Raw genomic sequence first — 12047 nt, forward strand, 5'->3', positions numbered from 1 at the left:
ACACTCACCACCCTTTGAGTGAAAAAAATTGCCCCTCTGGACCCTTTTGTATCTCTCCCCTCTCACCTTAAATCTATGCCCCCTCGTTATAGACTCCCCCACCTTTGGGAAAAGATTTTGACTATCTACCTTATCTATGCCCCTCATTATTTTATAGACTTCTATAAGATCACCCCTTAACCTCCTACTCTCCAGGGAAAAAAGTCCCAGTCTATCCAACCTCTCCCTATAAGTCAAACCATCAAGTCCCGGTAGCATCCTAGTAAATCCTTTCTGCACTCTTTCTAGTTTAATAATATCCTTTCTATAGTAGGGTGACCAGAACTGTACACAGTATTCCAAGTGTGGCCTAACTAATGTCTTGTACAGCTTCAACAAGACATCCCAACTCCTGCATTCAATGTTCTGACCAATGAAACCAAGCATGCCGAATGCCTTCTTCACCACCCTATCCACCTGTGACTCCACTTTCAAGGAGCTATGAACCTGTACTCCTAGATCTTTGTTCTATAACTCTCCCCAACGCCCTACCATTAACGGAGTAAGTCCTGGTCTGATTCGATCTACCAAAATGCATCACCTCACATTTATCTAAATTAAACTCCATCTGCCATTCATCGGCCCACTGGCCCAATTGATCAAGATCCCGTTGCAATCCTAGATAACCTTCTTCACTGTCCACAATGCCACCAATCTTGGTGTCATCTGCAAACTTACTAACCATTCCACCTAAATTCTCATCCAAATCATTAATATAAATAACAAATAACAGCGGACCCAGCACCGATCCCTGAGGCACACCGCTGGTCACAGACCTCCAGTCTGAAAAACAACCCTCTACAACCACCCTCTGTCTTCTGTCGTCAAGCCAATTTTGTATCCAATTGGCTACCTCACCTTGGATCCCGTGAGATTTAACCTTACGTAACAACCTACCATGCGGTATCTTGTCAAAGGCTTTGCTAAAGTCCATGTCGACCACGTCTACTGCACAGCCCTCATCTATCTTCTTGGTTACCCCTTCAAAAAACTCAATCAAATTCGTGAGACATGATTTTCCTCTCACAAAACCATGCTGACTGTTCCTAATCAGTCCCTGCCTCTCCAAATGCCTGTAGATCCTGTCTCTTAGAATACCCTCTAACAACTTACCCACTACAGATGTCAGGCTCACCGGTCTGTAGTTCCCAGGCTTTCCCCTGCCGCCCTTCTTAAAGGCACAACATTTGCTACCCTCCAATCTTCAGGCACCTCACCTGTAGCTGTCGATGATTCAAATCTCTCTGCTCGGGGACCAGCAATTTCCTCCCTAACCTCCCATAACATCCTGGGATACACATCAGGTCCCGGAGATTTATCTATCTTGATGCGCGTTAAGACTTCCAGCACCTCCCTCTCTGAACAGTGGGTAGCAGAAGAAGCCCTTCAGTGACTACCAGGAGGAAAATCATCCAGCAGAGGAGACAGAGGAGCATTCTGGGAGAAGTCGGCTCAGTCACCTCCACTCAACAGTGGGTAGCAGAAGAACTGGTGTCTATGATGATTCTATTTCCTCCCTTGTTTCTTTTAACAGCCTAGGATATATTTCATCCGGCCCCGGTGATTTATCTACTTTCAAAGATGCTAATCTCCTTAATACTTCTCTCTCGCCAAGTTTATCCTTGTCCTTTTATGTGGTAGAGGTCGTGGGTTTTGGAGGTGCCGTCGAAAAAGCCTTGGCAAGTTGCAGCAGTGCATCTTGTAGATGGTACACACTGACGATGGATGGTGTCCTCAGTGTGAAGACGGGACTTCGTCTCCACAAGGACTGCGGTGGTCACTCCTACCAATACTGTCATGGACAGATGCATCTGTGACGGATAGATTGGTGAGGAAGTCAAGTAGGTTTTTCCCCTCGTGTTGGTTCTCTCTGCCGCAGGCCCAGTCTGGCAGCAGAGTCCATCAGGACTTGGCCGGCTCGGTCAGTAGTGGTGCTACCAAGCCACTCTTGGTGATGGGCATTGAAATCCCCCACCCAGAGTACATTCTGTGCCCTTGTTATCCTCAGTGCTTCCTCCAAGTGGTGCTTAACATGGAGGAATACTGATTCATCAGCTGAGGATGGGTGATAGATGGTAATCAGCAGCGGGTTTCCTTGCCCCTGTTTGACCTGATGCAATGAGACTTCATGGGGTCCGGAGTCAATGTTGAGGACTCCCAGGGCCACTCCCTCATGACTGTATATCACTGTGCTGCCACTTCTGGTGGGTCTGTCCTGCCGATAGGAGAGGACATATCTAGGGATGGTGATGGAGGAGTTTGGGACGTTGGCTGAAAGGTATGATTCTGTGAGGGATGGCTATGTCAGGCTGTTGCTTGACTAGTCTCCAAATTTTGGCACAAGTCCCCAAGATGTTAGTGAGGAGGACTTTGCAGGGTCGACTAGGCTTGGTTTGCCTTTGTCGTGTCTGGTGCCTAGTGGTCCCTGCCGGGTGGTCCGTCCGGCTTTATTCTTATGATGTCTTTTTGTAGCAGGATTGTACGACTGGGTTGCTTGCTAGGCCATTTCAGAGGGCAGTTAAGAATCAACCACATTGCTGTTGGTCTGGAGTCACATATAGGTCAGACCGGGAAAGGCCGGTAGGGTTTGGGTCTCTTGTTTGTGTTCTTCTGTACTTGGATCAGAAGTTTTCTAATTTTATCGAACAACTTCTCTTGTAGCCTGTTTAACATTTAGCAATTCAACTCGAACAAAAACCCTCCTCCACTAAGTGATTACCCTTCTAAAATGTGTAGTTGTCCGTAAGTGATATCCAGTGGCTGGATTGTTTTTACTCCGCTGGACAGTAAAAGGATAATTGGGGATTACAGTATATAATGCCTATACTCTTCCCCATCCTGGAAACACTCGGCAGGTCAAGCAGCATTTGCTGAGAGAGGAGAATGGTTAACATTTAGGGTACGAAGCCTTTGTCAAAACATGAGGGACCTCGGACCTTTCTGGTCCTCGTGGCTCAGCTGTTTATTGATTTAACCAATGGAGCTACCGGGGATCTCTTGGATGCAAGATGTACAGGTACCCATTCCAGTCAAGTTCTCGAGCCTTTGAGTGCTGTTTCAGCCAAATCGGTTAACATGCTGCCTGCGTTCCATAAACTAGTCACTGAAGTGTGAAATGTGCTAAATTTGGGTAAGTATCTTAGGGGTAGTGACCTCAATATGATGAGGCTTAAGATCCCACTAGAAAGGAAAAAAGACAGTACAAAACTTAGAATACCAGATTGGATTAGGGCCGATTTTAGGAATACAAGGATTGAGCTTGCTGAGAGGAGGTGGAAGGAAAAATTGGCACACAGGATTGTAGAGCAACAGTGGGATTTTTTTTCTAAAACAAGAGAATGCAAAGGTGCTTAATCAGTATATTCCCTTAAAAAAGGAGGAAACTACTAGGATGCCATGGAAAAATAGAGATTCGAAACAAATTAACATTGGAGAATTAAGCCCATGAGGACTATAAGAATAATGAAAAATAACGAAGTATGAGAAAATAAGAAAAGGGGTTATGACTGGGATAAGGAAAACCAAGAAGGATAATGAGGAAAAAAAATTAAAAATCATTAAAAGGAAGAGTAAAGTATTTTCTAAATATATCAGTAAAATTAGAATTGTTAAGTGAGATGGGACCTATTGAGATGAGAGGATTGTCAATTTGGAGATGTGGATTATGTGAAGCTGCATGTGTGGAGGGGTTATATAGAGCTGTGTATTAAAAGTGGCAACGCAGGTTAACAAGGCCATAAAAAATGCAAACAAAGCACTGGGGTTCATTTCTAGAGGAATAGAATTGAAAAACAGAGATGTTATGTTGAACTTGTATAGATCCTTGGTTAGACCATACTCTGATTACTGTGCACAGTTCTGGTCTCCATATTACAAAAAGGATATAGAAGCACTGGAGCAGGTGCAAAAAATATTCACAAGGTTGATACTAGAACTGAGAGGTTATACCTAGCTGGAAAGACTGAACAGGCTGAGGGCTGACCTAATAGAGGCCTTTAACTATGAAGGGGGTTTGATAGGGTAGATGTAGAGAAGATGTTTCCATTTGTGGGGAGTCTAAAACTAGAGGTCATAAATATAAGAGAGTCACTAATAAATCCAAAAGGGAATTCAGGAGAAACCTCTTTACCCAAAGAGTGGTGAGAATGTGGAACTTGCTATCAAATGAAGTGGTTGAGGATAACTGCATACATACATTTAAGGGGAAGCTAGATAAGTGCATGAGGAAGAAAGGAATAGAAGGATATGCTGATAGGGTGAGATGAGTAGGGTGGCAGGACGTTCGTGTGGAGCATAAAAACACCAGCATAGACCAGGCCGAATGGCCTGTTTCTGAACTGTACATTCTATATAATAAATACTTTGCATTGGTCTTTGCTAAAAAGAAAGATATTGGTGAGGTGGCAAATCGTGAAGTGCTTGAGAGCAAGATGAGTGATGTTGTGATGGATAAAAGGAACACTTTTAGATATGTTAGTTAAGCTAGATAGCTCTTTCAAAGAGCTGGCACGATGGGCAGAATGGCCTCCTCCTGTGCTGTACCTACTATGAAATGAATCCAATGCACCAGGGTCTGAAGGGAGGAAATTGCAGAGGCCCTAGAAATTATATTTCAGGCTTTATTGAGTGTGGATCTGTGCCAGAAGACTGGAGAGTGGCCAATGTAATACCATTTTTCAAAGGGGAGACAGAGCTACTCTGGGTAATTACAAGCCAGTTAGCTTAACATCTGTGGTAGGGAAATGTTTTAAGAGTCTTTAAGGATGAAATTACCACATATCTAGATAAAGAGAAAATAGTTGCAAGTAGCCAGCATGGATTTCAAAAGCTTGACAAGCCTCATAGAGTACTTTTAGGAGCTAATGGACATGGTAGATGGGGAAATGCAGTGGATGTGGTGTACTTTAGGAAAGCATTTGACAAGGTACCACATGGGAAGATTAAAGGTTATGGAATGAGGGGGAGGATAGGAAATTGGATTAAAATGGATTAGAAGGGATAAAACAGAGGCCCAGAATTTCTCAGACGGTGTAACTGACAAGTTATGCTGAACTTTACACCAATTTTCCTGTTGCGAGTTACACCAAAATTTCCTGAGATTTTAATTAGCATATGCTGCAAAGTTAAAACTGGCGTATAACAACCAGAAGTCAGCGTAAACAATTATGGCCCAAAGGAAGTGACAAACTTGCACCTATTCCTTTATGTTCCTCCATCTTTTGTGCTGAAAACCGACATTATGCTGTATTTACGCCATTGGTTCGATGCAAGTTTTCAGGAAATTCTGGGCCATCGTAGGAGCTGAGGGCAGTTTTTCAGAGCGATGATTGACTCTTAGTGCCCTCTGAAGGAGCTGAACAAAGCAACCTGTAAAAGCAATCACCATCCAACCACCACCAGAGGTGAGTAATAAACCTGGCCTTGCCAGCAAACCCCCACTCGAGAACCAATAAAAAAAATCAGGGTTGAGCAGACTTGAGCTTTTAATTTGAATTTAAAAAAAAATAACAACTTTAAAAGATGTTCAGGCAGGGATGGGGATGGGAACACTCAAGTTGATTAGGCAGGATGCATTTCTGTGGAAGTTGTTAAGGACTGGATCGGGCGTAACTCTGGTGTCCCTTGGTCAAGTAGCCTGTTACAGCTCGATGTCTAGGCTCAAGTATCAACAATGCTGCCAAAACCTGCGGGATCATATCGGGAGGGGGGAGAAATCCTCCAGTCCCTCAGTTACTGAGATGCAGTAATGCCAAGTATGTTTTTATTTAGAGCTGTCAACATGTGTGAGCGCAAGATGACCTGCTCCAGACAGACAGGAATCTGAGCTGAGTGCAGCTTGACAAATAAAACAATACAACAGACTAGGCTGAACAGTCTGAGGTAACTTGGACATAAAATTCAAACAGTTTTAGTAAGTACTTCTCAAAGATAAATCTGTGCAGCTTGAAGAGTTGTGGTCAGATGGGAAATTCTTTGGTGCCTGCCCCAGAGTGCTGCATGCACTGTGTAACTCCAGTCACGAGGGCAGCCCTGTTATTTAAATGTACTGCGAAGAACGATTTTGTTGGCAGTAAAATTTCACTCACTTTACAGGTTAAAAATCACCAAGTTTTGCTGGAAGCATTTTGCTGGGGCTGATACATCTCTTAATGAGAAGCGGAGAAACTTAAAATCTGGTACATGTTAAAATTTTTAAGAACCAGAATGTTTAATTTCTACATGCTGAAAATGTTATTTTTGCAGAAAGGAGTGTTAGGACAGAGAAGTATTGCAGTGGATTTCTTTATTCATTCTCTGGATGTAGTGATGCTGGCAGGCTGTATTTATTGCCCGTCCCTAGTTGCCATGAGAAGATGGTGGGCTGCCTTCTTCAACTGACTAAATATAGAGGGACTTGCAAATATCTGCCAACTTTTATTATTTTCCAGGAATGCCCTCATTGTGGCAGATAATTGAGGTTCCACTGTGGGATTAAGGAATAGAGATTAGGTACACAATACTGAATTCTGCATCTTTTTGTTTTGGACTGTGTTTGCTGGCTGTTTGTAGTAGAGACTCAGGCCATTACAGCAAACCTCACTGTGATGAAGTGACAGTTTCTGAAAACGACTGTGATAAAGTTCAGAGTTTGGCACCAATTGCTCATTTTGGTGCCCAGTAAATATAATGTCAGGGCAAGAGAAGATGAGCATTTAGAGCGAGATTGCGGGACAGTGATGAATGTAGGAGCAATGGGACAGGGAAGGAAGTAGTAACAATAGGATTTGAAATTACCTAGTGGATATGTGCCACTGTGACTTGGAAGCATACTAGTTTCGCTTACTGAGGAGTTGAAGATAAGGTTTCTTCATAGAACCATACATGTTTAAAGCACCAGAATGAGGCCATTTGGCCTGCCTTTATTGGAGCAATCCAAAACTAATCCCACTGCCTTGCTCTTTCGCATTACCCCGTGTCTTCCTCTGCTTGAAATATATATTTACTCGTCAGTTTAAAAAATGTAATGGTCTCTGCCTCAACTATGATCAGTTTGACCTTTTGGCGAAATAATTTCTGTGCAGCATAGAATTATCCTAATCCTTTCATTGGCGCAGATATCCTGATTTGCTGCTTAAACTCAACCCGAGTTCCTCAGGGCAGTGTCCTCGGCCCAACCATCTTCAGCTGCTTCATTAATGACCTTCCTTCCATCATAAGGTCAGAAATGGGGATGTTCGCTGATGACTGCAGTGTTCGGTTCCATTCGCAACTCCTCAAATAATGAAGCAGTCCGAGCCCGCATGCAGCATGACCTGGACAACATCCAGGCTTGGGCTCATAAGTGGCAAGTAACATTCGCACCAGACAAGCGCCAGGCAATGACTATCTCCAACAAGAGAGAGTCTAACCACCTCCCCTTGACATTCAACGGCATTACCATCGCCGAATCCCCCACCATCAACATCCTGGGGGTCACCATTGACCAGAAACTTAACTGGACCAGCCATATAAATACTGTGGCTACGAGAGCAGGTCAGAGGCTGGGTATTCTGCGGCGAGTGACTCACCTCCTTGACTCCCCAAAGCCTTTCCACCATCTACAAGGCACAAGTCAGGCGTGTGATGGAATATTCTCCACTTGCTTGGATGAGTGCAGCTCCAACAACACTCAAGAAGCTCGACACCATCCAGGACAAAGCAGCCCACTTGATTGGCACCCCATCCACCACCCTAAACATTCACTCCCTTCACCACCGACGCACTGTGGCTGCAATGTGTACCATCCACAGGATGCACTGCAGCAACTCGCCAAGGCTTCTTCGACAGCACCTCCCAAACCCGCGACCTCTACCACCTAGAAGGACGAGAGCAGCAGGCACATAGGAACACCACCACCTGCACGTTCCCCTCCAAGTCACACACCATTCCGATATGGAAATATATCGCCGTTCCTTCATCGCTGGGTCAAAATCCTGGAACTCCTTTCCCAACAGCACTGTGGGAGAACCTTCACCACACGGACTGCAGCGGTTCAAGAAGGCGGCTCACCACCACCTTCTCAAGTGCAATTAGGGATGGGCAATAAATGCTGGCCTTGCCAGCGACGACCACATCCCATGAATGAATTAAAAAAAAAACAAAATAGTAAGAAGTTATAGTAAAAGCACTCTTCAAAATGAACATGAAACCTGGAATGACGGCCCTTCTCAGGGTATCTGAATGATCCGGTGTATCCTCTGTCTATCTGGGGGTCATCATCCGGTGTACACCCCCTGTCTGTCTGGGGTTGAGTGACCCGGTGTGCACCCCCTGTCTGTCTGGGGTTGAGTGACCCGGTGTGCACCCCCTGTCTGTCTGGGGTTGAGTGACCCGGTGTGCACCCCCTGTCTGTCTGGGGTTGAGTGACCCGGTGTGCACCCCCTGTCTGTCTGGGGTTGAGTGACCTGGTGTGCACCCCCTGTCTGTCTGGGGTTGAGTGACCCGGTGTGCACCCCCTGTCTGTCTGGGGTTGAGTGACCCGGTGTGCACCCCCTGTCTGTCTGGGGTTGAGTGACCCGGTGTGCACCCCCTGTCTGTCTGGGGTTGAGTGACCGGTGTGCACCCCCTGTCTGTCTGGGGTTGAGTGACCCGGTGTGCACCCCCTGTCTGTCTGGGGTTGAGTGACCGGTGTGCACCCCCTGTCTGTCTGGGGTTGAGTGACCCGGTGTGCACCCCCTGTCTGTCTGGGGTTGAGTGACCCGGTGTGCACCCCCTGTCTGTCTGGGGTTGAGTGACCGGTGTGCACCCCCTGTCTGTCTGGGGTTGAGTGACCCGGTGTGCACCCCCTGTCTGTCTGGGGTTGAGTGACCCGGTGTGCACCCCCTGTCTGTCTGGGGTTGAGTGACCGGTGTGCACCCCCTGTCTGTCTGGGGTTGAGTGACCCGGTGTGCACCCCCTGTCTGTCTGGGGTTGAGTGACCCGGTGTGCACCCCCTGTCTGTCTGGGGTTGAGTGACCGGTGTGCACCCCCTGTCTGTCTGGGGTTGAGTGACCCGGTGTGCACCCCCTGTCTAGGGATTTATTTGTCAGTGGGTACACACCGCCCCTCTGGGACAGGTGACTAACCTGTTCACTAGCCTCTGCTGGGGCCCTTCACCTGTCCACCAGGTGCTGTCCGGCAGACTTGTCCTCTATCTGGTTGAGGTAGAGGATGAGCCATGATCTTATTGGCCTACTCCTGCTCCCGCTCCTATTTCTTATGTTCTTATCTGCTCGGTGTTGAGATCTGGAAGATAGGAATTTTCTCAGTGTTGTGTTGTACAAACAATAAATGGTCAGTTGCACAAAACAGAATGCATCATCCTGCCATAACTAATTGAACTTAGCAAGGAGTCACACATTTCTGACATTACATCCTGTATCCTTCGTTTTCTCGGGTATTGCATAAAAATGTGTTTTAAAAAAAGTTCAGTTATGATTATGATTACGATTACTAGGATGGAGACTGTCAGTGAATTTCACACTTTTTTATAAAGTGGCTGAGGAAGGATGGCTGGGCTATGTAGCACATTCCCACTTCAGAGCTCTAGATCCTGGCTGTGTGGCTGTGGGCGAGACGGAGTAGAGCAGATTGAGAAATGTGCTTGCTCTTCCTACTGCCTGCGTGTGTCAGGTTTGCATTATTCTATGTCAATATCAATTCCTACCTGTGTTGCATTCTTTAAATGAAGTGGAATCTGCTCTTAGTTTCGGATGAATGCAGGGATTTTTTTATATATATATATGGACACTGGGTCAGATAAATAAAAACAGATTTTGACAGCTGACTTCACTGGAGCCTGGCACTGGTGATAGCTTTTTCAGAGACCAGCAGCGCAGAGGTGTAACCAGTGCTTAAAATAGCCAGGTTTGCTGCAATGCAGCTATGACTTGCTGGAGTCTGTGTTGGTGAATCTGCACTGTCTGCCTGAGACTGTACATGTGGGGAAGGCTCCTGGTTATTTGTGCAGCTTCATTGTGTTGAATATTGTCTTTCAGCCTGTATCTCATTCTTTCATGTCTGAGGGTGGTTTGAATTGAAAGTAATGCAGGTTTTATTGGACTAATTCTACCCTCTCTTTTTGGATTTTTCCCCAGTGTACGTTAGTTTCACACTGAGAACCCTCTCCCAGGTCTCTGCTTTAATGTCTTTGTGGGGGCTTAGCTGCCTTGCAGGCCAGATATAAAGTTTAAATCAATGTTCCCATTTATTTGCAACTATCTCAAGCTATGGTTGCTAACAGGTCTTGATTTAGGATTTATTAACCGATGAGACAACAGATCTTTCTGAACTTCTAGATGTATGAAGTTCAAACTGGATGAAACAGCGAGTATGAAATAAACCTGCTGGTCGGATGTCCCGAGCTCTGCCCGGGGCAGGAAGTGCCGAGTTCTGACCCCTGATTCAATGAGGGGATCTCATTGAATCATATAAAATTCTGACAGGGCTAGACAGACTGGATGCAGGGAGGATGTTTCCCCTGGCTGGGGGGTCCAGAATGAGGGGTCATAGTCTCAGGATACAGAGTAGAACATTTAGGACTGAGATGAGGAGAAATTTCTTCACTGAGGGTGGTGAACCTGTGGAATTCTCTACCACAGAAGGCTGTGAAAGCCAAGTCACTGAATATATTTAAGAAGGAGCTAGATAGATTTCTAGACACAAAAGGCATCAAGGGGTATGGGGAGAGCGCAGGAATATGGTATTGAGATAGAGGATCAGCCATGATATTGAATGGCGGAACAGGCTCGAAGGGCCGAATGGCCTACTCCTGCTCCTGCTCCTATTTTCTATGTTTCTGTTTCACAGCTCATTTGAATGCCGCTCTGTTTTTGAAATATCTGAGTACTGTTGTGTTGTGAGCTGGATTGAGAGTGCTCGAGGATATTCCTGATAGGCTGTCTCCAGACAGGTCATGGCCTAACCTGGAACAATAGATGTAAGGTTCCCCAGGCAGCCCTTTGGTTTGATTGTAATCACCTCTAGCTGGAGCTGCAGTGGCTTGTACAACATTTTAAACATTTGTCTCCACTTTACTTCCTGTTTCCACTTAATTTTCATCCTCCATCATGACCAAGGACAGCAGGCCTCTACCATAGGTTAGCTTGGCTCATTTGGAGAACACGTGCCTTTGAGTCAGAAGGTTGTAAGTGTGTAAAGGACCTGCCCCCTGTAGTACTAAGCCAGACAGACCAGAAGGTGCCATGTTTGATTCCAGGTCTGTGGGTAACTTAGTGGATTCAAGGCAGCGGTTAGTGAGTCAAAGGTGGCAGTTAGTGAGCTACAGTTGGCCTGAGCAGCCCAGGGTTAAGAGGGGGGAAAGATCAGCTAGGATTTCTGCTATCTGATGGCCCCAGCTGGACAGGTGTAAGTGACAAGAGTGGGCTTGGCTGTGATGCTCCCCACAGTTAGCATAGCCTTGGCACGTGCCAGAGTGAGTGGCACCTGTGGAAATATACCCCAGAGTTGGTGCTTTCAGGAGAGTTGAGAAAATTATCAACAAAGTGGCCAGATTTCTAACTCCTAAGGGAATGTGAAATTGGTGCTGTTGCAGAGGAAGATAAAATCTGGTGAGTAAAGTTGCTTCAATATTGAGGTACACTGGATGGGTTGAGTGGCTGTTTAGTCATTGGTCTTTGCTTTATCAAATAGCAGGTGTTGTAGCCAGCCTGGTTATGGTGGTGCAAAGGAGCTCGCAGATGGTGGTGACACTACAACTGTTCCATTGTGCCGTGATGCTAATTGTCAAACGTTGTGCATGACTTGCTGTGTAAGTGGAGGCAGGAAGCCTGAAACCACCGTGCAATCGAAATAATACGATTCTGTGGCACAGACACATTGCGGAAACCAGCACGCCAGCACTAGATGACTCTTACGGTGATGTGTCTGTGAGATGGCGGATGTATGTGCTTCAGTTTGCAGTTGCTTTTTTCCTACTTCGTATAATCAGTAATCAGCTCAAGGCTGCACGTGGCCCACGGGCCTCAGTTCAAACACCCTGATCTAATGGT

The 12047-nt window shown here is 45.9% G+C and overlaps 1 protein-coding gene across 1 annotated transcript in view; it reads left to right on the forward strand.

Annotated features, from left to right (window-relative positions):
* sbf1 (SET binding factor 1) overlaps nucleotides 1-12047 on the forward strand; it is a 359704-nt gene that overhangs the window by 31848 nt on the left and 315809 nt on the right. The window lies entirely within an intron of this gene.

This window comes from Heptranchias perlo, chromosome 24 (genome assembly GCF_035084215.1).
Source record: "Heptranchias perlo isolate sHepPer1 chromosome 24, sHepPer1.hap1, whole genome shotgun sequence".
NCBI classification, from domain to species: domain Eukaryota; kingdom Metazoa; phylum Chordata; class Chondrichthyes; order Hexanchiformes; family Hexanchidae; genus Heptranchias; species Heptranchias perlo.